Raw genomic sequence first — 22,593 nt, forward strand, 5'->3', positions numbered from 1 at the left:
CCACCTTCCATACATTTCATTTGCTCTTTTAATTATAATGACAAAAAAAGATTATTGGAGAATACAAAGTCCAATCCAACTATCACAAATTTCAAATAAACAATCCAAATTAATCATGTCTTAGTATGCTTCTTTGTGACTCCACAAAATACCTATTATTAGGGAGTGTTCTTGAAGGACATGACTATCCAAAACAATTGATGACCAAGTAGAATATTCTCTCTTCCTCCTAAATCATAGGAGGAAAAGAGAATACTTAGTCAAGGAGTGAAAAATTGAAAATAAAAAACTAGACAAGACCAGAAAGTATTTCTGCATCTGTTGGGGAGATTTGTGAGAAGTAAATATGACTACAAGGGAAGGGGTGTTTCTATGTAACTGAAACTTGACAGAAAAGTCATTAAGATATGACAGGCTTTGAATAGACTAGATTCAGAAAAGTAGCATCATATAGCTGGAAGAAACGTCAAGAGATTTGCCAACATCATTAAAAGACTAATAATTTGATGAAATAAGATACTGAAAACATGCAAGGCAAAATTTTCTATTAATTATGAGAACATATATTTATTCCCTTCAAATATTAATAAAAGCAATTTTGGTTAAAAGTGGACAAAAGGGATGCTATCTGCTGCATTTTTAAAGATCTCCTGAAATAGGGACCATAGGCTTATATACACACATATAAACGAATCACCCAATTTACTTAGGACTGAGGGGGTTCTTGAGATGCAGGACTTTTTTTTTAATGCCAGGGATTGAACACAAGAGCACTCAACCACATCCCCAGACCTTTGTTTATTTTTTATTTTGAGACAGGGTCTCACTAAGTGGTTAGGGCCTCCCTAAGTTGCTGAGACTGGTTTTGAACTTATGATCCTCCTGCCTCAACCTCCCAGGTCACTGGGATTACGGGCGTATACCACCATGCCCAGCTCAAAGTACAGGACTTTTAATGCTAAAATCAGGATATTCTCAAGCAAACTGGCACAAGTTAGTCAACCAACAAGATGGGTAGGTGTGTAGATGATTGATTGATTGATAGGTAGGTAGGTAGATGATATAGATCATCTTATAAAGAGATCTCTGAAACATATAGTAGAGCATTATAGAATAAAATTAAGAGTGGCTTCTATGATTTTTAACAAAAGCAACATAAATGCAATTCAGCCACTAACTAGACTACTTCCATATTTCATCGCTTGAGTGAAAATGTGATTTAGTGAAACTGTGTACTCTGCACCCAGGAAAACTCTAACATTCCAGACAAGATGTTTTCAGTTGAGTTGATTTAGGTCTATTTCTGTCCAACTTGATAACCTGATATAGCTGGTATCTCATGGTATTCTTAGGCTTTCTTGTTACCTGACTAGTTGTAGGGCTATTTCTGGGCTATGAGAACATCAAAGTTCATTCACTTACTCAACACATATTTACTAAACATCTAGTTAGTGCTATATCATAACATAATATGATCAAAATTATTAATACAGAAAAAATTACTACCTCCTTTCTAACCTTAACCCTGCCAAAAAAAAATACTATAATCTACCACCCCCCAATTTCACCTCCTCCTTATTCCAAAAGAGGAAAATTTGATTTACACAGTAAAGGTCTGAAAAGTGAGATGAGAGGGAAGAGCAGCAATGGACTGGCAATAGGAGGAGGTTGGAGGTGAATCATGAAGCAAAATACCCCACACTTTCTAGAGAAGGGAAAGAGGGTTCTAATATATGTTTCAGTGAATATCTATTTGAATGCCTTCCACATTTTTGAGAAATACAACATATAAAGGATTTGAGTTATCCTGAACTGGTAGTTACTTGGCTGTGTTTATTTTGCCAGATTCCCAGAATGAACCAGGAGTGCTTGCTTTATATGGTTACATGGGAAACAAACATTGTGACTCTCAGGAGAAGTGAAGAGACTACATTGCAGGCCAAGTTAATTCTGTAGGTGCCTTTGTGTCCATTTGAATTCCCCACCTCCCTGAGTTGCACAGCACCCTCTGCCAAATTATTTCCATGTTGTAAACATGGAAACATGATCAAAGAAAGCAAGTGTTGCGTGTTTGCATTTTATTTCTGTTTTACAGAAAATACATTCTATAAGACAGTTGAAGCCCAAATGTTCTTCATGTCACAATGGGCAGTTGTATGTTTGGGGGAATTAGCTCACCAATCTAAGTACCAAGACATGGGCATTTCAAATAAATTATTTCCTCTCAAGTTCAAGAAACAAAGGGGACAAAAATATATGGCTTAGTTAAAATATATATGGTGGGTGTTAGCAATTTTGTACTGAATTGTTGAGTGTTATAAGGACAATAGACAACAAAAACAGCAATATAGATTAGGAAAATGTGTGCTACAATGAAAAAAAAACTGTTATATGCTAACAATCTGAAGTATACATATTATTAATTCCTTTTTAATTTACTGAAATATAATTCATGTACTATAAAATTCCTCTTAAAAGTTTTACTGTGTTCAGAAGTTATGCAACCATCATCACTATCAAATTCTAGAACATTTTCATCACCTCAAAAGAAACTTCATATCCATTAACAATCACTTCCCATTCCCTTCTATCTCCACACCCTAGAAACTGCTAATCTATATTCTATCCTTATAGATTTTTCTACTTTGATTATTTCATATACATTAAATCATAGAATAAATAGCCTTTGGTGTCTGACTTCTTTCACTTAGATTAATATTGCCATGGTTTATCCATATTGTAACATGTGTGAGCACCTCATTCCTTTTTATTGCTAATATTCTGTTATATGGATACAATATAGTTTGTATATCCATTGATAAGTTACTGAACATTTAGGTGGTTTCCACTTTACAGCTCTTATGAATATTGCTACTAAGAACACTCATGTACAGATTTTTGTGTGAACTTGGGTTTTCATTTCTCTTGGAATTCAACCCAGAGTTGGAAGTGGTGGGTCATATGATAACTTCATGGTTGAAAGTTTAAGGAAATGCAAAACTTTCAAAGCTGCTGCACCATTCTACACAAGTTTCCAATTCCTCCATATTCTCTCCAACATTTGTTATAGTTCATCTTTTTTGTTATAGACACCCCAGTGGGTGAATTATTTCATTGTGGTTTGGGCTTACAGTTCCCTAGTGACTAATGATGGTGAGCATCTGTCCTTGTACCTAGTAACCATTTTTATATCTTCTCTGGAGAAATATCTGTGCAAGTCCTTTGCCCATTCATTTTAGGAGAATGACCCATACGTGGAAAACAATTAATGTCAGAAGAAAATGAATGTATTTAAATTGCATCTGACTCTACTATTAGGTCAAACAATACCAAATGACCATTTTTTAAGTCAAAAGTTATTGAATTTCAACATTTTAAAATGTTTCAAGTGAAAAACTTGATGTATAGTAAATTTATTTTTAAGCAAGATGTAGTAAACAGGTGGAAGAGTTTGAGAGTAAAGAGATGATCTGTATTGGAGAAAAGAAATGAAGCATTAATTTCCAATTTTCAAAAGTCAGGCCTATTAAGAAAGAAAGTCAGTGTTGAAGTACTCTCTACCTCCTTTCCCTTAAATACAAGATGGCTTCAACAAGGACAAAGGATGACCTGAATACTCAAGAGTCTTTCAGAACCAAAAGACTTGTATCTAAGACTTGTCCCTTTCCTCCTGGACACAAAACTAAACTTTACTCCCTGTACTAGATATGCAGCTAGTATATGACTCATTGATGAAATGTTGGTGAAGTTTATTTGGCACTCCTGGACCTAGCCCATAAGATCTCACCTGGGTGCTCACCATTTTCTCCCCTATCTCCCAAGCTAATGCAGAGGCTCCATCAGAGACTACAAAGCTGGAAGGTGCCTACATCCCTGAGTGACCACAATGAAGGATATCCACCAACTGAGAAAATCCATGTTAGTCTTTTCTAATGAGAAATAAGAGATAAGCTTTGATTGGGGTAAACCATTGAAATTTTCAAGTTTAGTTGTTATAATAGATAACCTACCAACTGATAAGGATCTTGAACACATAGCCAAGGACATTAGTCAACTATTTCTCTGCCACCATGCATCAGTATCGCCTTCTTCAGAATCAGAGAGAGAAGATAAGTCCATGGTTATGTTCCAGCAGCAATTTATCCTCATATGAGTATGCTCCTACAATTTTCAGAGTTTAGACCATTCCCTTCTCTATAACAGTTTGATCAAGATGACACATTACAGCACTTCCACAAAATCCCTAAAAACAATAAACAAGTCTTCTTAAATGTAGTAACTTTAGGGAAACAAATTAAATATAGCACACTGTATTTCATAATTCAATATACCCATTATACCAGTTTCATTGAATTAAACTGACCCCTGATGGTTTCACCATATTTTATTCTCTCTCACAGGAAGAAATGAGGATGTATAAAAGGTTCTTCAAATATAAAATATGAAAAGGGGACTATTTCTCCTTCCTTCCTCTTCTCAAAAAAAAAAAAAAAAAAACCTTGCTCCTCCCAAGTCTCCTCATCTCAGTAAATGGTACCACTGACTATCTGGTTGCTTAAGCCAGATATGTAATAGTTATCTTTTAAATTATTTTCTTCTAACTCTTTACCACACACACCTCAGATAGAGCACTAATCTCTAGGATATATGAAGAACTCAAAAAACTTAACACCAAAAAAATAAATAACCCAATCAATCAATGAGCTAAGGAACTGAACAGACACTTCACAGAAGAAGAAATACAATCAACAAACATATGAAAAAATGTTCATTATCTCTTGAAATGAGAGGAATGCAAATCAAAACTATTCTAAGGTTTCATCTCACTCCGGTGAGAATGGCAATTATCACGAATACAAGCAATAATAAGTGTTGGCACAGATGTGGGGGGAAAGGTACACTCATATATTGCCAGCGGGACTGCAGATTAGTGCAACCACTATGGAAAGCAATATGGAAATTCCTAAGAAAACTTGGAATGGACCCACTTTTGACCCAGTTATCCCACACCTCAGTTTATACCCAAAGGACTTAAAATCAGCATACTACAGTTATGCAGCCACATCAATGTTTTTAGCAGCTCAATTCATGATAGGTAAACTATGGAACCAAACTAGATGCCCTTCAACAGATGAATGGATAAAGAAAATGTGGTACCTGTACATAATGGAATATTACTTAGCCTTAAAGAATGAAATTATGTAATTTGCAGGTAAATGGATGGAACTAGAGAATATCATGCTAAGTGAAAAAAGTCAATCCCAGAAAACCAAAGGCCTAATGTTTTCTCTGATAACTAGATGCTGATACATAGTGGGGGTGGGTAAGGAAGAATGAAGGAACTTTGGATAATGCAGAGGAAAGCAAGGGGAGGGGTGGGCAGTGGGGATGGGAAGGATGGTAGAATGATATAGACATTATTACCCTATAAACATTCATAATTAACATTGCTGGTGTGACTCAGCACCATGTACAGTCAGAGGAATGAGAAATTATGCTCCATTTGTGCACAATGTGTCAAAATGCATTCTATTGTCATGTATAACCAAAAAAAACAAAAAAAATTTTTAATTATTTTCTCCTCATTAACACCTCTACACTTTTAATTCATCTATAAGTTCTATCAACTCCATTTCCAAATCATATTCCAAAAGCCTCTATTCCTTGGCTTCTCTACTCTACTTTGGTCCAAACAATCCTCTCATTTGAAACTATAGCAGCCTCATAAAACTTCCCACTTTCACTCTTGATCCTCCACTATTCAATCCCCATAGAGCATCCAGAGGAGTTTTTTTATTTTTTATTTTTTTTATTATTGTATACAAATGGGATACATGTTGTTTCTCTATTTGTACATAGAGTCAAGGCATACCATTTGTGTAATCATACGTTTACATAGGGCAATGATGTTTGATTATTTTTTTTCCTTCCCCCCCACTCCTCCCACCCCTCCCACCCCTCTTTCCCCTCTATACAGTCCTTCTTTCCTTCATTCTTACCGCTCTCCTTATCCCTAACCCTAAACCTAACCCTAAACCTAACGCTAACCCCTCCCACCCCCCATTATATGTCCTCATCCGCTTATCAGCGAGATCATTCGTCCTTTAGTTTTTTGAGATTGGCTTATCTCACTTAGCATGATATTCTCCAATTTCATCCATTTGCCTGCAAATGCCATAATTTTATCATTCTTTATGGAGGAGTAATATTCCATTGTATATATATGCCACAGTTTCTTTATCCATTCATCAATTGAAGGACATCTAGGTTGGTTCCACAATCTGGCTATGGTGAATTGAGCAGCAATGAACATTGATGTGGCTGTATCTCTGTAGTATGCTGATTTTAAGTCCTTTGGTATAGGCCAAGGAGTGGGATAGCTGGGTCAAAAGGTGGTTCCATTCCAAGCTTTCTGAGGAATCTCCACACTGCTTTCCAGAGTGGCTGCACTAATTTGCAACCCCACCAGCAATGTATGAGTGTTCCTTTTTCACCACATCCTCGCCAACACCTATTGTTGCTTGTGTTCTTGATAATCGCCATTCTAATTGGGGTGAGATGAAATCTTAGGGTAGTTTTGATTTGCATTTCCCTTATTACTAGGAATGTTGAACATTTTTTCATATATCTGTTGATTGCTTGTACATCTTCTGTGAAGTGTCTGTTCATTTCCTTAGCCCATTTGTTGATTGGATTATTTGTATTCTTTGTGTAGAGTTTTTTGAGTTCTTTATAGATTCTGGAAATTAGCGCTCTATCTGAAGTATGGTTGGCAAAGATATTCTCCCACTCTGTAGGCTCTCTCTTCACATTTCTGATAGTTTCCTTTGCTGAGAGAAAGCTTTTTAGTTTGAATCTATTCCAGTTGTTGATTCTTTCTTTTATTTTTTATGCTATGGGAGTCCTGTTAAGGAAGTCTGATCCTAAGCTGACATGTTGAAGATTTGGACCTACTTTTTCTTCTATAAGATGCAGGATCTCTGGTCTGATCAGAGGAGTTTTTTTAAAACATGAATTATACCATGATACTCTGTTTGAATAAAAAAATTATTCAAAGTCTTCCCATTGAATTTGGAATATAATACAAATGTTTTTATCATAGCCCATGAGAACCCTGCATGGTCCAGTCCCTGCCCAATTCCCCATTCTTGTCTTGTGCCACTATAGCCCTCAATTACTATGCTTTAGCTATCAAATCAGTCCATCTTAACAGACATATTAATTGATTTTGAGGAAATATAGTTCAACTTTTTTGAAGTCCGTGGAAGAAGGTGGCATAACATCTATAACATCAACCAAAAGGAATACTTATCCTAATACCTTCCATCTCTCTTTTTATTTAAATTAACATATGTATTCCCATATTTGTGCCTCTTAGTTAAAGGTTGAAAAAAATAGGCCTATTGCTTGTTCTTTGACATCTAGAAAAGTTGAAACACACAGTGAAGGTATAACACATGAAATGATCATATCTACTTGAACTTAAATGTAAATTGTTCATTAATGGAATTTCGGGTTACAACTCATACTACAGAGAAGCATTAAGTTAGCATCAAATATATGCCCTGTTTTGCAAAAAGTCTTTAAGAACTAGAATGTTATATCTCACGTTCATCTTTTTAAACTATGTTTTAAATGTCTGTATCATCTTTTAATATCTCTGAAAATTGCATTGTTATTCCTATTCAGGATTATCTCTATGGAGAAAAATTGTATTTGTATTGTCATTATGGTAAAATAGGTCTCGAAATAAATATATAAGCCACCCATGTCAATAAGGGATTGTCATTAATTTTCTAATGTCAACTATCTAGTTAGGGATCTTTGACATTTCAAAACAAAACTAAGAACTCAGAAAACAAATGTAATATTTTTACCAAACAGGTCAAATTTTATTTTTGTCTGAATGCTTAAGTTAATTTGCCAAAAGAGAATGTTTCATTGTATTTGGCCATTTGTTAGTAATCACATATTTTTCTACGAGTGAGAAGAACTAAATTAGCCAGAGGCACAAAAATACTAATTATTTATGCCTATTTGAATTCAATGAAAAGAACACTTATCAATGATCTCCTATTGCTTTTAGAAATAGCTCTCTATCCAAACTAATTTGTATCCAAAATATTTTATAAAATGGAACTATTCTGGTCTGAATGGAAGTAAATATCCAGAGCTCCACCTGCTAAGTTACCCTCTCACCCCAGTTTTCCTAAGAAAGAGTCATGCGTTATAACATACAGAAGGTGCTGAAATTTCATTTTTGCTGCTATTAAAAATAATGAATTTTAGAACTAGGGGTGTATCTCAGTGGTATAGCACTTGCCTAGCATGTGTGAGGCCCTGGATTTGATTCAAACACCACAAAAAATAAATAAATAAATAAATAATTAATTAATTTTATAACAGAAATTTAAGAAGCATCCTGATCCTGTTTATTTTTAAATTAAAGTATTATTCCATATCCCTATTTCTAATTGCCTATTCCATTTTTTCTCCTCATATGATTCACTCTGCTTTTATTCTGGTTCCAGACACTATGATCACAATGACTGTGAGTTCTGAATTTCTAAAACACAAAGGGGAAGGAACATATATTTCAAGGGATAAATTCAATATCTTTATGTGTTCAACATTTTATTTTGGCAGCACAACTTTGCTTTAAAACAAGAAAGCCACAAGACACTGCCCCTTGACATTGTGGATGGGCACTATTCTTGGTATCAAGCAAAATGCCCTGGTACTGAAAAAAGCAATGATAACAGCAAGAGGCATATAAACACAGTTTTCTGCAGATTTGGGGATTTTACTACTTATATCAATAAATCCAACATGGAAGATAGTATATCACAACAGAAAAAAATATTATAAGTTTTAAAGGAGACAGGAATGGATAAATCAAACTCAAGCACCAGTGAAAACCTTAATTGCACATCTCATGGACAAGGTCATTTAAGGCAGCCTCTCAACTAACCAATGTTTCATTCTTTTCAGTGGATGCATCTCTATGGCTTCAAACTCCACTTGGATGCAGGCTTACCTCAGTCTGGGTAAGCAAACTTTCTGTGGGTCACATGACTACATTAAAAGAACTAATGAAGTAATTGGATGCTTACAAGTATCAATAATGAATAAGTCTGGCTTAAGAAACATGAAAAATTCCAAAACCATCTTACATGAGAACAGAGGTTAAAAAAAAAAGAAAGAGGACATATGAATGGGAGCACATAAGGAAAAAAACTAGTGTTGAGTAACAAAAAACCATTTGTGCCTGTATGTAATAAGACAAAAAGGGAAATAGCCAGTATACCATGACAAGTTACAGACTGTCAAGGTGAGGAAATATTTTCTTTTGACTGAATGACTAAAAATTTTAATATACCCCTGCCAGGACTGCCAGGTTTTAGGATCTCTTTCCAAAGTCTATCAGTATTGTATCACTTAGAAATATACTCAGCTGTTAGTAACATGTCTGAAATAACCTTGGCTTAAATATGATAGAAGCATATTTCTTTCTCATGAGAAAAATCCAGGCACACACCAAGGGCTAGAGGATTATTCCATGGTCATCAAGAAGCAAGATTTTTCTATCTTTTTTGCTGCACCATCTTTAGCATACAGGTTTTAGCCTCAAAGATGCTTCATAGTTACCAGATGATCACTACAACTCCAAACATCAAGTCCATGATCCAGGCATCAGGAAAAAGAATGGAGCCAGCATCAAAAATCACAAATCTTGATTGTTTCAGAATCATTTAAAGTACTTTCTCAGAAGTCTTACTATAAATACTCACTTACTTCTCAGGGACCAATATGGCTTCTGCAAGAAAAGGTAGAGATACAATTCAACAATATAGGCATTTTGTTGCTACAGAAGGAAAGAACAGACATTGAATGGACAGTGAATTCATTTATTGCTTAGAAATCACAGATTTCGGGCTGGGGTTGTGGCTCGGTGGTAGAGCGCTTGCCTCACATGCATGGGGCACTGGGTTTGATCTTCAGCATCACATAAATAAATAATATAAAGACATTGTGTCCACCTACAAATAAAAATTAAAAAAAAAAGAAATCACAGATTTCCCTAAGGATGGGAGAACTAAACTAACTGTTCAGAGGTTGCTAAAAGTAATGAGCTACTTGAGCTGTCTGTTACAAAACAGACTAAGTGATCTTCTCAACTTTCTGCTCTGTATTTCTGCCTGACTCAATACTTTATTTTATAGTGGGAAGCACAAATAAAACTCTCTTCCTAGCTATGCACCTTTGCCCATTTTGTGGGTTAGTCCCCACATCCACAATGTCCTATGACCTCCCTCTGCTACTTTCCTAAATCTTTCAAATCCAGGCTCAAGTCTCATCCCTTCCTTAAAGGCTTTTCCAATTACTCTAGTCCAACCAGTCTTTGTCCCCTCAATTTTCATAGCACAGAATCTACCAAATCTGTTAGCAGTTCATTGTCCTCTGATGTTTTATGTGAGGGAGTATTATAGTCACCAAGTTTAAGATGGAGGCGTGGAGTCTTTTCCCCCCAAATTCCATCAGGGATGCCTTCCAGAGAAATGCAGTCAGAGAGGGAGGCCAGCTGTCTCTCCCACAGGGCTGTACTGGGGGAATGGAGTGGTGATATGTGAGCCATCAGAGAGCAGGGAGGGAGAGACCCAACAGCATGGCAATGTGGTAATGAAGGGATCCCTCAGAGAGACCCTGAAGCTTGTGTGGCAACTGAGAGAAATTTGGAGGTAAGTTCAGCTGTCTAAAAATAAACTTTAGGAGGTATATTGTGTGGAGTGCATATAAGATACTTGGTCCTGCAGTGCAGGTTTTAAGACAATTCAAGAAGACAGGGAGTGAAGATACATATTATTCTTCTAGGCTTTTTGAGTGGCTTTGTGTTTCATTTGATTACAATCAGTTCACACCGCCCCTGAAGCAGAGACTCACTTCCAGGACAAAGTTGTCCACCCAACACAAACAAATCAAGTTCTTCAGAGAACAAAAACAAAATTCAAGGCAAAACTACAGGATACTTATTGTAATAGAAGGGAAAATTAACCAAAAATAATAATAAATAGAAAAACATCACACAATTATTCTCCTCAAACAAATTTGATACTATGACTTCTCTGTAGTTAAATAAGAAAAATGAAGGTTTGGAAAATCTCAATAATATATAAAGGTTTTATATATCAAAAAGATGGATACCAGCTTTGTTTTCTTTTGTTACTATTATCAGTTTTATGCTGGCCTCCCTGTCCCCAGCCTCCTTACTCTGTCACCAGTTATTTTCCTAAGCAATACATCATATCTTCTCATGTATTTGCTAAAAATGTCTACTGGTTCCCTCCTGAGTAAATGATAAAATCTCAATCCTATTTGGCAACAAGGCCCTTCACAAGCTCTAGCTGACTTTCTCCTTTGACTGTGCACCCTCATGCCTGCCAGGTGGAACTCTCATACTGTAGAGTCTATACATTCTCTTTACCTCTGTGTCCTCCCCCACCCTCATTGTCACCTGCCCAATTCATCTTCCTCCTGAATTTAAGAGGTTACATCCTGGATAAAACCTTCAGTGACAAATTCCCTTCCCCAGATGGCTACCCATCCTGTCACTCTCAAAACTTGGATGATGACACATAATGGGGGTGGTAGGGGGCAAGAATGGAGGAAGGAGGGACTGTACAGAGGGAAAAGAGGGGTGGGAGGGGTGAGGGGAAGGAAAAAATAACAGAATGAATCAAACACCATTACCCTATGTAAATGTATGATTACACAAATGGTACGCCTTTACTCCATGTACAAACAGAGAAACAACATGTATCCCATTTGTTTACAATAAAAATAAATTTAAAAAAAACTTTCTTCAGGTCTCTGAAAAGACATCTAAATGTCTTTCACTCTCCTTAGATTAGAAATAGGAACTACTTCTTATTTTCTCAGCATCCCTGTGCCCAGCAAGGTCCCTGGCACACAATAGACAGTGGATGACCAAGCAGACTGAAAGTTTTCCATGCTGCAAAGAACTTTCTTCTGTTTTGAGAACTTCCCCTAGACTAACCACATGGCCTCCTCTGTAGCCAAGTGCACACAACAAACCCAATAAATAAATGAGGGTTCTTTCTCTAAGCCACTCCAAGCATTCCCATAGAGTAAATGGTATCCTTAGGAAGTAGCACTCTGTGACACATCCCTAGGAGCCACTTGTTATAAACTTTCTACTCAGGTAACTCAAAACAAAATAGTAGGGGGTTTGGAGCAGAAAAAAATGTTTTCCTTTCTATTTAATAAATTATCATAGAGTAAAAAGAGAAAAGGACAGTATGAGACAAGGAGCAGCAAAGTAAGAGAGCTGAGCAAGATAGAAATAATGAAGCCAGGTATGGTGGCACTTGCCTGTAATCCCACCTACTCAAGAGGCTGAGGTAGGAGAATCACAAGTTGCAGTCCAGCCTGGGTAACTTAGCAAGACTGTCTCTCAAAATAAAAGTTAAAAGAGAATAAAGCTGAAGCTCAGGGGTAGAGAGCTTACCTAGACTTGGGCTAAATAAAGCCCTGGGTTCCAAGCACTACAAATAAGTAAATAAATAAGAGAGAATGTGTGTGTGTGTGTGTGTGGGTGGGTGTGTGGGTGTGTGTGTGTGTGGAGAGAGAGAGAGAGAGAGAGAGAGAGAGAGAGAGAGAGAGAGATAGATATGAGCTATCCAAGGCCAGACTCTGCTATCAGCTCACACCTCCTATTGCTCCCTGCTCCTTAGGAAATAGCCCCAGCCAATTTTTTGTCCCTTTTCCATTTGTGGTCTTTCTATCTGGGCCTTTCCACTGCTAACCAAAAACAAAAAGGAAATTTTGATATGCACCAGAAAACTAAATTATGTGATTTTACTAGGATACTTAAAAACATCTATTGTGCCATTGTTAATCCATAAGTTACAATAAGTAGTACATATTTATTTTGTGCTGGCAAGCAAAAAAAAATAAGCAGGGTTGTTGTTTTTCTATAACCAGTAACACTCCATAAATCACAAATTCTTTGAGAATTATTCTCAATAAGTAGGCTTATCTTTTCAGTTTTGAATCTAAATTGTCTGGAAATTGTTTCTCTTACTTCAACCATTTCCTCTAATGTTCTGCATCTGCAGATTCTAGTTCCAGAGTTATATCAGGCTGGAGAGTTTCTAATTTCTTCAACTCTCAGTTCTGACCTGACTCCTGCCCCCAGGGAAATATAATGCTGCTTCTGGAATTCTTTCTAAACCACACAAGGGCTGTTGTGTAAGGACATTTCAGGGATCAGAGTTTATGACTCAGAGCTATTAAACATCTAGGTTCCAGTATCTGCTCTTGTCTTGCCATTTGGTAAGCGTTTAGACCTCCTGGTCTCTCTCTACTTCATGGTATAGAAACTAGATAAAAGAACTGATGAGACAATGTTTGCAAACATAAAGTACTATTGCAATTTCATATTATGATGACAGAGTATATTAGAGATGACAAGGATAGATATTATAAGGGGAGGGAAGGGTTAATGACAAGGATAGATATTATAAGGGGAGGGAAGGGTTAATGAATTTTCAGCAGTATTTTACAAATTAACCCAATATTTATTGAGTGTCTACTATATGCTAAGTAATTTATTCTCCCACTCAATCTTTAGCTCTGTGACTTAGTCATTAGTTACTTCTACATTAAAAGAGAAAACTGAAGCTCTGTGAGGTAATGCCCTTGCTCAAGAGCCACACTGCTAGTGAGTGCCACAAGATTTGAACTTAGGTCCTTTGACTCCTGGTTCTGAATTCTTTTCACAATACCACTCTTTGCTGGAAAAACTAGCATATTCCATGACTGGAAATTTGTCATTTACTATCTAATCCACTTTTTAATGTAAGCCTTAATGAAACACATACATTTTTATTCTAGTACAACTTCAAATGATTACCTTGTCTCAAAAAAAAAATGAAATTGAGAGATATTCCCTATTCTTAGAACAACCTCACTTAAGCAATAACTTGGAAAGGTAGAATTAGTAGAGACTTGACGCTGTTCCCAGGATCCTTTACAAATAGGAATAAACCCCTGCCTAATGCAGACTACTCAGTGCCCCCCTCCTTTTGGATTAAATGGGACCCTTTTACAGAGGAAGCTGCTAAAATGGCATCAAGCTATTAATGGGAAAAGCATTTACTTTAGATTAAGAAGAGTGTAAAGTAGGGCGGAGGGGGGCCCTCTATGACTGGCTATTAGAGATGTTAATTAAATATTTATAATGTCTAAATTAGCATAGTGAAAGCTCAATTCATCAATTTGTTCTGGTCTGTTTGTGAGGGGGAGGAGGGGAAAAAAAAAAAAAGTACTCCAAATGCCCCTGAAGAAAGATGCTCTGTAGGTCAATAGGAAGATGACTGAACAATTTATTATGATTGTGGTAAACTTTTTATTTTGATTTTATTTAAGGGTACTTGTTGCAGCACCTTACCTTAAAGACCATTTACCACAGTCAATATAGTGGAGGGTCATGCATTATTCATTGTTATCCAATGAAAAATTTGCTAAGGTGCTTCAATGCTGAATGCCTGATTGATTAATTGATTACTTGATAGTTCCAAAAAGTAGGGACTGGGTTCAATTTGAGAACTGGGGGTTGGAAACTAATAGTCTTGGAACTTGCCTCTCTTACTAACTAGCTTGCTGAAGGACCTAGATTTCCAAGCCTTAAAATGGTATTTTGCTAATAGAGCTGTTTTCAGGCTTCATGGTTAGTAATTAAGAGGAATGGTTGAATTTTCCTCTGAAAACTGCTAAGTGTGTGGCTGCTTCTCCCTCAGTCTAGTGTGGAGAAACCAAGCATATTAACACCTAAATACCCACAACCTCTGGAGCTTAATGAATGGGTTTTATGAATTCTATTAGTTACAATTATCTTTAACTTCATTTTATTATAGGAAAGTCTTAAAGGGAAAGGTCAACTATCCAACCTATTTTCAACTGTATGTGAGACTGTCTGCAACAGAGACTATTCATCACCAACATTTCAAATGGAGTTATCCAAGCTACCTGGGGCTCATCACCACTCACACATGTTGGGTAAACACATTTATAGGAGGTAAGTCTGGAACTTTTCACAGACCCATTCTCCCCATACTGGCCCAGTAGTTCCATGGTCATATTTAACAAACGTACCTCTTCCCCAAATTTAAAACTTAATAATAAAACTTTATGAAGCCGTGAGTCTGTTTTGGCTATAATGAACTTTCTTCTATCTTTTAGGTATGTTGTTTGCTTTTCCTATTGAGCAGTGACAGAAATACAGTTTGAAACCTCTTTATTTGGATGCATCTGATCTTTCTTTCTTTCCTTCTCCGGACAATCTGTTCTTCCCTAGAGGGATGGCTGGCGTGAAAGAGTTAAAGGTTCTCTGGTCAAAATAGCCCAACAGAAGGAGCCCGACCCAGAGCTGAAATCTAAGTGCTAATGACCGCTGCCCTTCACCCGGCTGCTGTCCACCGGTCGGACCTGCGGCCCGGTGGGGGCCGGGACCGGGAGAGGGCACAATGTTCTGCATTTAACATTTGAACTTCTCCTATCCGAGGCAGCAGGCCGTTTTGTCCTGGGGTCGCTGACCCTGGCTCCCCCATCAGCTGCCCTGAAACCTTAATTGAATGACAGATGGTCATTTTCGGGGGCGCCAGAAGCTGCTGGCGGTCAGTGGCTCGGAGGCCAGTCTCAGGCCCCAGCAGTCTTGCCGAGGCTCTGCCAGCAAGGGGCGGGCGGCAGAGGCAGCAGGCGGCGGGCGGGACCTGCCAGTCCGGCCGGCACAACGGGGTCGGTGGGCGTCGGCCCAAAGCGCGGCCACACTCTCCCGAAGAAAGCCGGGGTCTACCGCGCAGTTTCGCCGGGTCCTAGCGCCCTTGTCTGCCTCCCAAGTCGCGGACTCAACGAAGACTAGGCCCAAACTAGGCCAGTTAGCAGCCTGGCCCGAACTCTGGCGCTGGAAGGAAGCAGAAAATGAACAAAACCGCTCCATTTGTAGGCCGGATTCCAGCATTATCCGGCCCCAACCGAAAGGTCTGGGACCTATGTGACCCAGGCTCAATGCCCAAGCCCAAGATGCCCGGCCCCAGGCCTGGCCCGCGCGGGCCAGGACCCAGGCCGGGAAGAGGCGAGACCACCCAGAGCCTCTGGTCGCGTGCTGCCTGTCCTAAGTCCATACCGCCTTCTCCCCAACGCCATTCCGGGCGGCAAGCAACGCCGGTCTCCCGGTTCTGGCGGACCCTCAGATGGGCCCTGGCTAATGCCCAGTGCTGCAATCCCGCAATCACACTACTGCGGGGAGCTTTTAGGGCTCCCAGGTAAAGTGTGGGCGCCCCAAAAGGACCCCGAAGGTACCGCGACTCAACCGTGGGCTCAGTCGCCTTCCTGCGCCCTGGTGTCCTATTTCTTTAAAATAAAAGCTTCGAGCCCTACAATTACTGGGATTACAGTGAGCGAGTATTGATCTGCAGCCAGCATTGTAGGATCAAACAGACGGGAGGAGGTAGACATCGCCGCCCCAACCCCCCACCACCTCTCTTCCATAGCATTAAAAAAATTCTAAATATTTGATTTTGGACACACCATCAACACCTGCTGCAAAAGAATGACTACCCCCACCCCCACTCCCAGGGCTGCCACACCTCCTCGCCTCTCCACCCGTGGACCTCCCAGGCCCAAGCCAGCTATGCCGCCACCTTCAGTCTTTATCCCCCCCCCCTTTAATAACTGAGGGAAAAATATACACATAAGGAAAAAAAAAAAAAAAAAAAAAAACTCCCGGGCAGGCGCGAGCGGGGGTGGTGAGGAGGACAGCGAAGGCGGTAATGCAACCCTAATGCACAGATAGCTGACATCAACTTCCGTCAGGCAGCTCCTGGAGATCGAACCTTTCGATTGTAACTGGGACAATTTGCATAGTGATTCCCTTTCAGAGCTTTCCCGGGTCCATAACAAGCCCAGGCAGCTATTCAAATGCAAGTTGCATCCCCCAAATGCAAGGCTGGCCTGACCAAAAAGAGTCACACGGCGCCGGGAGAGGCGAGACACGCGCCACGGTTCTCATCCTTCTCTTTCTCCTTCCTTCTCCCTTTCTCTTCTCCGGTTCCTGATTTAGCTGGGAGCTGTTTATTTATGACTACAAATGTGTGTGTGCGAGCGAGAAAGCGAGAGGGAGGGAATTGATCTTTGCTTGGACTTAAAGATGGAGCCGAAGGAGCCGGAGGGAATTTGGGTCTGTGTGTCTGGCTCAGACCCTAGGCGCTGAGGGGGGCCGCTGGGCACCAAGCCCGAGGTCTTTTTTCCCCGGCGCCCTTCGTCCCGCGACCTGGCAGGAATCCGTGGGCTGAAGAGCGCCCGGGCTGAGCCACCTGCCCCAGGCCGGGCTGCAGAGAAAGTCTTCGAGCTGGGGGCCGTCCCGTCCCTGTCTTTAAAATGAGCGCAATAAAAGGTATTACCTGCTACGTGTGCTGATTACTTTTTCCTGCTCTGCACTGGGCGGGGAGGGACTGATTTATCATTTCCGGGCAGAGGGAGGAATTGTGGGCTTAAAATTCGGCTCCCCGTTTTCCTATTTCTAATTTGAAATTATGCAAATTGACTCTCATTTCCCTCCCTCCTAGGGGGCAAATCCTCCAACGCGAACCTGATCGCATGTCACAGAAGCAACTTGCCATGAAATCCGCTAATGCGCCGCGACTCGCCTACCAGGGTAAGCCAGTCTCAAGGCGTATGCGGCGGTGGGGGGAGGAAAAGAAGGGGGCGATAGGCCGGAGCAGAGACTCCAGGGGCCTGACCAAGCTGGTCCACTGCTGAGCTTGTGGCCAAGCAAAAAGGGTAGAAGCCACGGGCGGAGGGCAGCGCCAGCGTCACCGCTGGAGAGCTAAGTGGGGCTCCCCCCTCCCAGCTTGCCGCCCGACCACCGCAGGTAACAAACAGGTCCTCCCGGAGAGTGTAAAGTGGCAAATGAGAGTGGAGACCGGCCCTCTGAGCAGGGTGCAAATAACACGGGCGTGCCAGGCGCTGGTGGCGGGTACGCCAGCGAGCGTATCCGTTCTATGCGAGATTCTGCCTCTAGGCAGCATGCGGTGGCTAAACGAACCTGTATTTCTGAGCCCTGTAGAGCCAAGCCATCCAGATTCACTTTCTAGGGAAAATCCCCAAATTGGAACTTTTCTGCACTTCCCTAGTCTCGCTCACGGTTTCTAAATTTCCCAGGTTGCTCGATGTCTCTCCATACCCAACCCAAATCTGCTAAAGATGATCACAGGCCACTGATCTTGCAGAACTAACTGTTAACTCGGTGGCACAACTAGCTCCTCTAGTCAGAGGAAATTAAGCGGCGGCTAAATTCGTGTGTTTTGCTTTTTAAGTGGTGAGCAAAATGTAGGTTTTTTAAGCCCTCAGAAGCAGCCAAACACGTATTTTCCAATGTTCTTTGCTTATATTGGTTCTGGTGCTGGGAGCTGTCTGGCAGTGAGCTTTTTCGTTGTGCCTGTCTCGTGCAGAGCACCAGGGCAGTTAAACGCCCCCCCCCCCCTTTTTAAGTCTTGGTATCTTTTAAATATGTAGTGTTTCTCTGATCGTTTCACAATAAGCATTCTTAATGACAAGATAAGTAAGAGAGCAGTTGGGATCATATGGTGAGAAAAGCAGAGTAGACAGAACAAATAAAACCAATATAAACTGAAAACAAATTGAACAGATGAAATGATTATGAAAGAAGATAGGGGAATTAGTTTATCAGGAAAAAAATTTGAGTTTGGGACCTGAAGTCTCCAGATTTTAATAACACAAACCAAATCAAAAGGAATTGAATATTTTCCTTTGCCCCTATATATACAACCAAAGAACAGAGGCCCTCGTGACCATCTTAGTCAAATGCATATTTTGAGGCATTTCAAAAGACAATTCAGCTTTGGGACACTCGCATACTTTTTTGGTAAACTACAATCAGTTAGGCGATCTTTCATCCTGGTAGAAAACAATTTAAAATTTATTTCTGCCTTTAGAGAGAGAAGGAAAAAAAATGGAGCCCTGACAGTTAAATTATAACTGGCTTCTATAGGGTTAATTTGATGCAAATTATCTACTCTCCTGTCAACACTGAAAGAGAAAGTAGTAGCCTGTGGGACAGGAAGAACCAGTCAGTTAGTGACAAAACTCTGCCTCTGGATTCTGAGGAAGGTGTTGGGAGGCTTTGGACTTAGCTTTGGGTTTGTTGCATCGCGATCGCTCTCTTAAAACAGTAACTCAAGATGTAAGTAAAAGTGTTTTCATTTTTTATTGATCCCACTAACATCTTTCATTATCCAGCATGTAGCCACAGCAAATTATTGCTCATTTGATACCAAGAATTCTATTGACCATCGCTTTCGTTGGAAAGAGAATTCTAACTACTAGCTGCTCTCTAGTCAGTCAGCTGAGGCTGAGAACACTACACAACTAAAACAAGTAAATTGAGCCCTCTGCCTCCAGGAATTGATGGAGATGTGTTCATTACATTGGGCCACGTGAACATGCATAGAAATCTGCTTTTTGCTCTGCCAGTTGGAATTGCCCCCACGCAGTCAAAAGGTCGGCCCCTTTGCAATAGAACTGTCTAATTGGAGGGCTGGACATTGGTTTGCCTCTCCGGTATCCCTTCTGGCAACTCCTTTTCAGCTCTGGCCAGGTTGGGCAATGAAATGATGCATTAGAAGATTGCTCCTTGGTTCTTTAGTCAAAGTTACACCAACGTGGACACAGAGAAATCATTAAAACTGCCTCTCCTTTAGGAAAAAAAGAAGAAGAAAGAAAGAAAACTCCTAAAATGTCTAGATGAGTGATGTTATGGTCTAGACATAATTTCCTAAATAAAATTGCTCCATTCCCACCCCCTCAAAACTCCACATCAATTATATAGAGAGACTAAATTGGCGGGGGACTGGGAAGCTCTGAGATCTGCGTCTGTTCTCTCTGGTCGACAAGGGGCATCCAGCCTTAATTACAGGGGAGACCACTCCAGCGCTCGCTTCAGCCGGTGGTGCAGAGAAGTCCGCGCCTAGAAAAGGCCTGACCTTCTACGATCCAGGCTGGAGAGGGAGGTTGTCCGGTGAAGATGCTGGAGAAAGATCTGGGAGAGTAAAGGAAGAGGCCGGGTTTGTTCCCTGAGAAGCTAGTGGCAGAACCTGTCTTCAGGCTGAAAGAAGCTGGTGCTACCCCACAGCAGGAACCACTCGACGCTTGGACCTTTGGGGTGTCTTCCCCATCTCCACGGCGGCCTACTCAGACCTTTCTGTAGGGACCAATGCGTCCTCCATTCAGGAGTCTGAGAGAAAGGCAACCCGACTCTGGGGCTGCGCTGGCCCGTCCAAGACAGGTACAAAAACAGAAAGAGGAGCATGTTTGGGGGAAACGCTGTCAAATTTCTAAGGAACCAAGGATCCACGTCTGTGTTTCTCCTTAAACCTTCGATACCAAGAGGAGAACAAGGTAACCTTGAAGAAGCCATGCCCGTGGAGATTCCGTGGAAGAGATGGTTGGGTTTCATTTCCATAACTACCTAGAGATAAGCCTTCTCAGTTGGGTTCCGGAACAAAAATAAAGACCAATTACCGATTTCACAAATGAATCCCCCACGTTTGCAGCCCGCAAAAAGCATCAACTCTCAATTGAAAGGCGTGCTTAGGGGCTTTAAGGGACCCGGCTTTGTAGTTATTTTTCTAATGATGTTGTTACATGTGCGTGAAACCCCTGGCACTCTTGCGTGCCACTTTCCATGACCCTTCGCAGTAGGGGAGCCACTTTGTTCCAGTGTGGGCAGTGAACTAGTAGGAGTGTGTGCTGCACATGCTGGACGCTCACCTGAGAGTAGTAGACTGAGTAGATTCTGAATTGGTTTGAGAATTATGGGAAATGTAAGATGAAATACACACTGTGGGGTTTTTGTTTTTGTTTTCTTAATTTTTCTATTTTGTTTTAACGAACATAAATAACCTCGGGCTCCGGTGTAACCACTCCTCCCAAACGCAGCCTGGAATGTGCATATTACCCACAACACTTGAAGATTCCAGCCCAGTGGTTTTGGAAACCCCTTTTCTGGATTCCAGCCTGGACTCTGATAACCACTCAATCCTCCATCCTCCAGGGGAAGAGAACCCACCTGGGCCAAGCCAAGCAGCAGAAGCTACACAATCAAAAGCACACACAGGGATCCTGTGGTAGGTAGGATCTGAGGCTGGATGCCGATCTGGAAGGCCATCTGAGCTAGCCAGAAAGTGTCTGACACTACTGGAAACCAGAAACCAATAAGACAGCAACACCCTAAAGTCATTGTGGGGAACAAGACCTGGAACCTTGGTTTGAGTTGAAAAGTTAGGAGCCAGGGACAGATCACCCAGCATTTCTTTGGAATAGGGCAGTACTGAGAACTACCTAGCTACACTGGCATTGCAGCAGATTAGAGATTAGGAAATTTATTCTCCTCCTACATACAGCAAGACACAAATCCTTCAACCTGGAGCCCACCTCTGTGCAGGGAGCATCTGGCTCCGCCCCCACCCCCATTACACTTTCCAACTGCCCTGCCCAACTAGCCTTCTCCAGGTTTTGCCAGGCAAATGAAGCAAGCAGTACTCGATAGTAAATTATTTTGTTCAGGCTTCTGTCTTTTTATGAAAATAAAAGCCAACACTTTGTCATTTTTAATCACATAAGCAGACAATAAATCTAATTTCGATATTGATTTTTTTCCAGAATCAAGTGATTTTTTTGCAGTGTCTGTTGTGTTTCCTTTCTGAAGAAGGACCTTGTGCTTGTAGATTATATGGCAAGGAGGTTGAGTCTATGCAGTCAGAGCTTTTCCAAAACACGTGGTTGATTGTGGACCTTGAAAGCAGATAACTGAGATTTTTCTTGGGTGGCAGGAAGCTTCATTTTTCTCTAATTATCCAGATAATGGTTTCAACTTAACCACCCCAAGCACCCTAAGATAGTTAAGATTTGACTGGTGCTTTTAGTGATTAAGTCCTCAGAGATTCACTTTGTTTTACATTTTTAATAAAAGCAAATAACTAAAAATAAAAACAATAACCAAAAAATATGTGGATGTCAGGGACCTACATGGCACTGAGGAGAATTAGCAAGAAGAACTGCACACACACACACACACACACACACACACACCTACACAGAGAGAGAGAGAGAGATGACAAGCCCCATGGGTCTTGGGTCACTGGAACATGGATGATAGTAGCAAAGACCTAGCTGAAAAGCACTGTGGGAGCCAGTTACAGCAAAAGTCCCACAGTCCTGGAGACACTTCTGCATCCTGAGGCTCACCTGACAGCTCGCTCTTCTCTGTCCTTTTTCAAAAACAAAGATTAGTTTTTGTTGATGCCAAATGAAGCTTTTCATATGACAGTAATGGGGTACAAAGATCTGCACCAGTCCCCCACCTAGAGAAGGAGGGAAAGAATAAGGGGGGGGGGGGGTAAAGAATAAGAAAGATGGAGAAAAGGGGAGAGGAAAGGGAGGGAAATAAGAGAAGTGGAGAAGGAAGGAAAGAAGGAAAAAATGAAAAGGAAGGGA

General features: G+C 40.6%; 1 long non-coding RNA gene across 1 annotated transcript; it reads left to right on the top strand.

Annotated features, from left to right (window-relative positions):
- The first annotated feature begins 17,195 nt into the window (after positions 1-17,195).
- LOC124977448 (uncharacterized) lies at positions 17,196-21,761 on the top strand. The gene is made up of 3 exons (XR_007107188.1): positions 17,196-17,473; positions 17,646-17,734; positions 19,339-21,761. It is a non-coding gene; the product is annotated as an uncharacterized LOC124977448 (long non-coding RNA).
- Positions 21,762-22,593: the final 832 nt, after the last annotated feature.

The sequence above is a fragment of the Sciurus carolinensis genome, chromosome 2 (genome assembly GCF_902686445.1).
Source record: "Sciurus carolinensis chromosome 2, mSciCar1.2, whole genome shotgun sequence".
In the NCBI taxonomy this organism is placed as follows: Eukaryota; Metazoa; Chordata; class Mammalia; order Rodentia; family Sciuridae; genus Sciurus; species Sciurus carolinensis.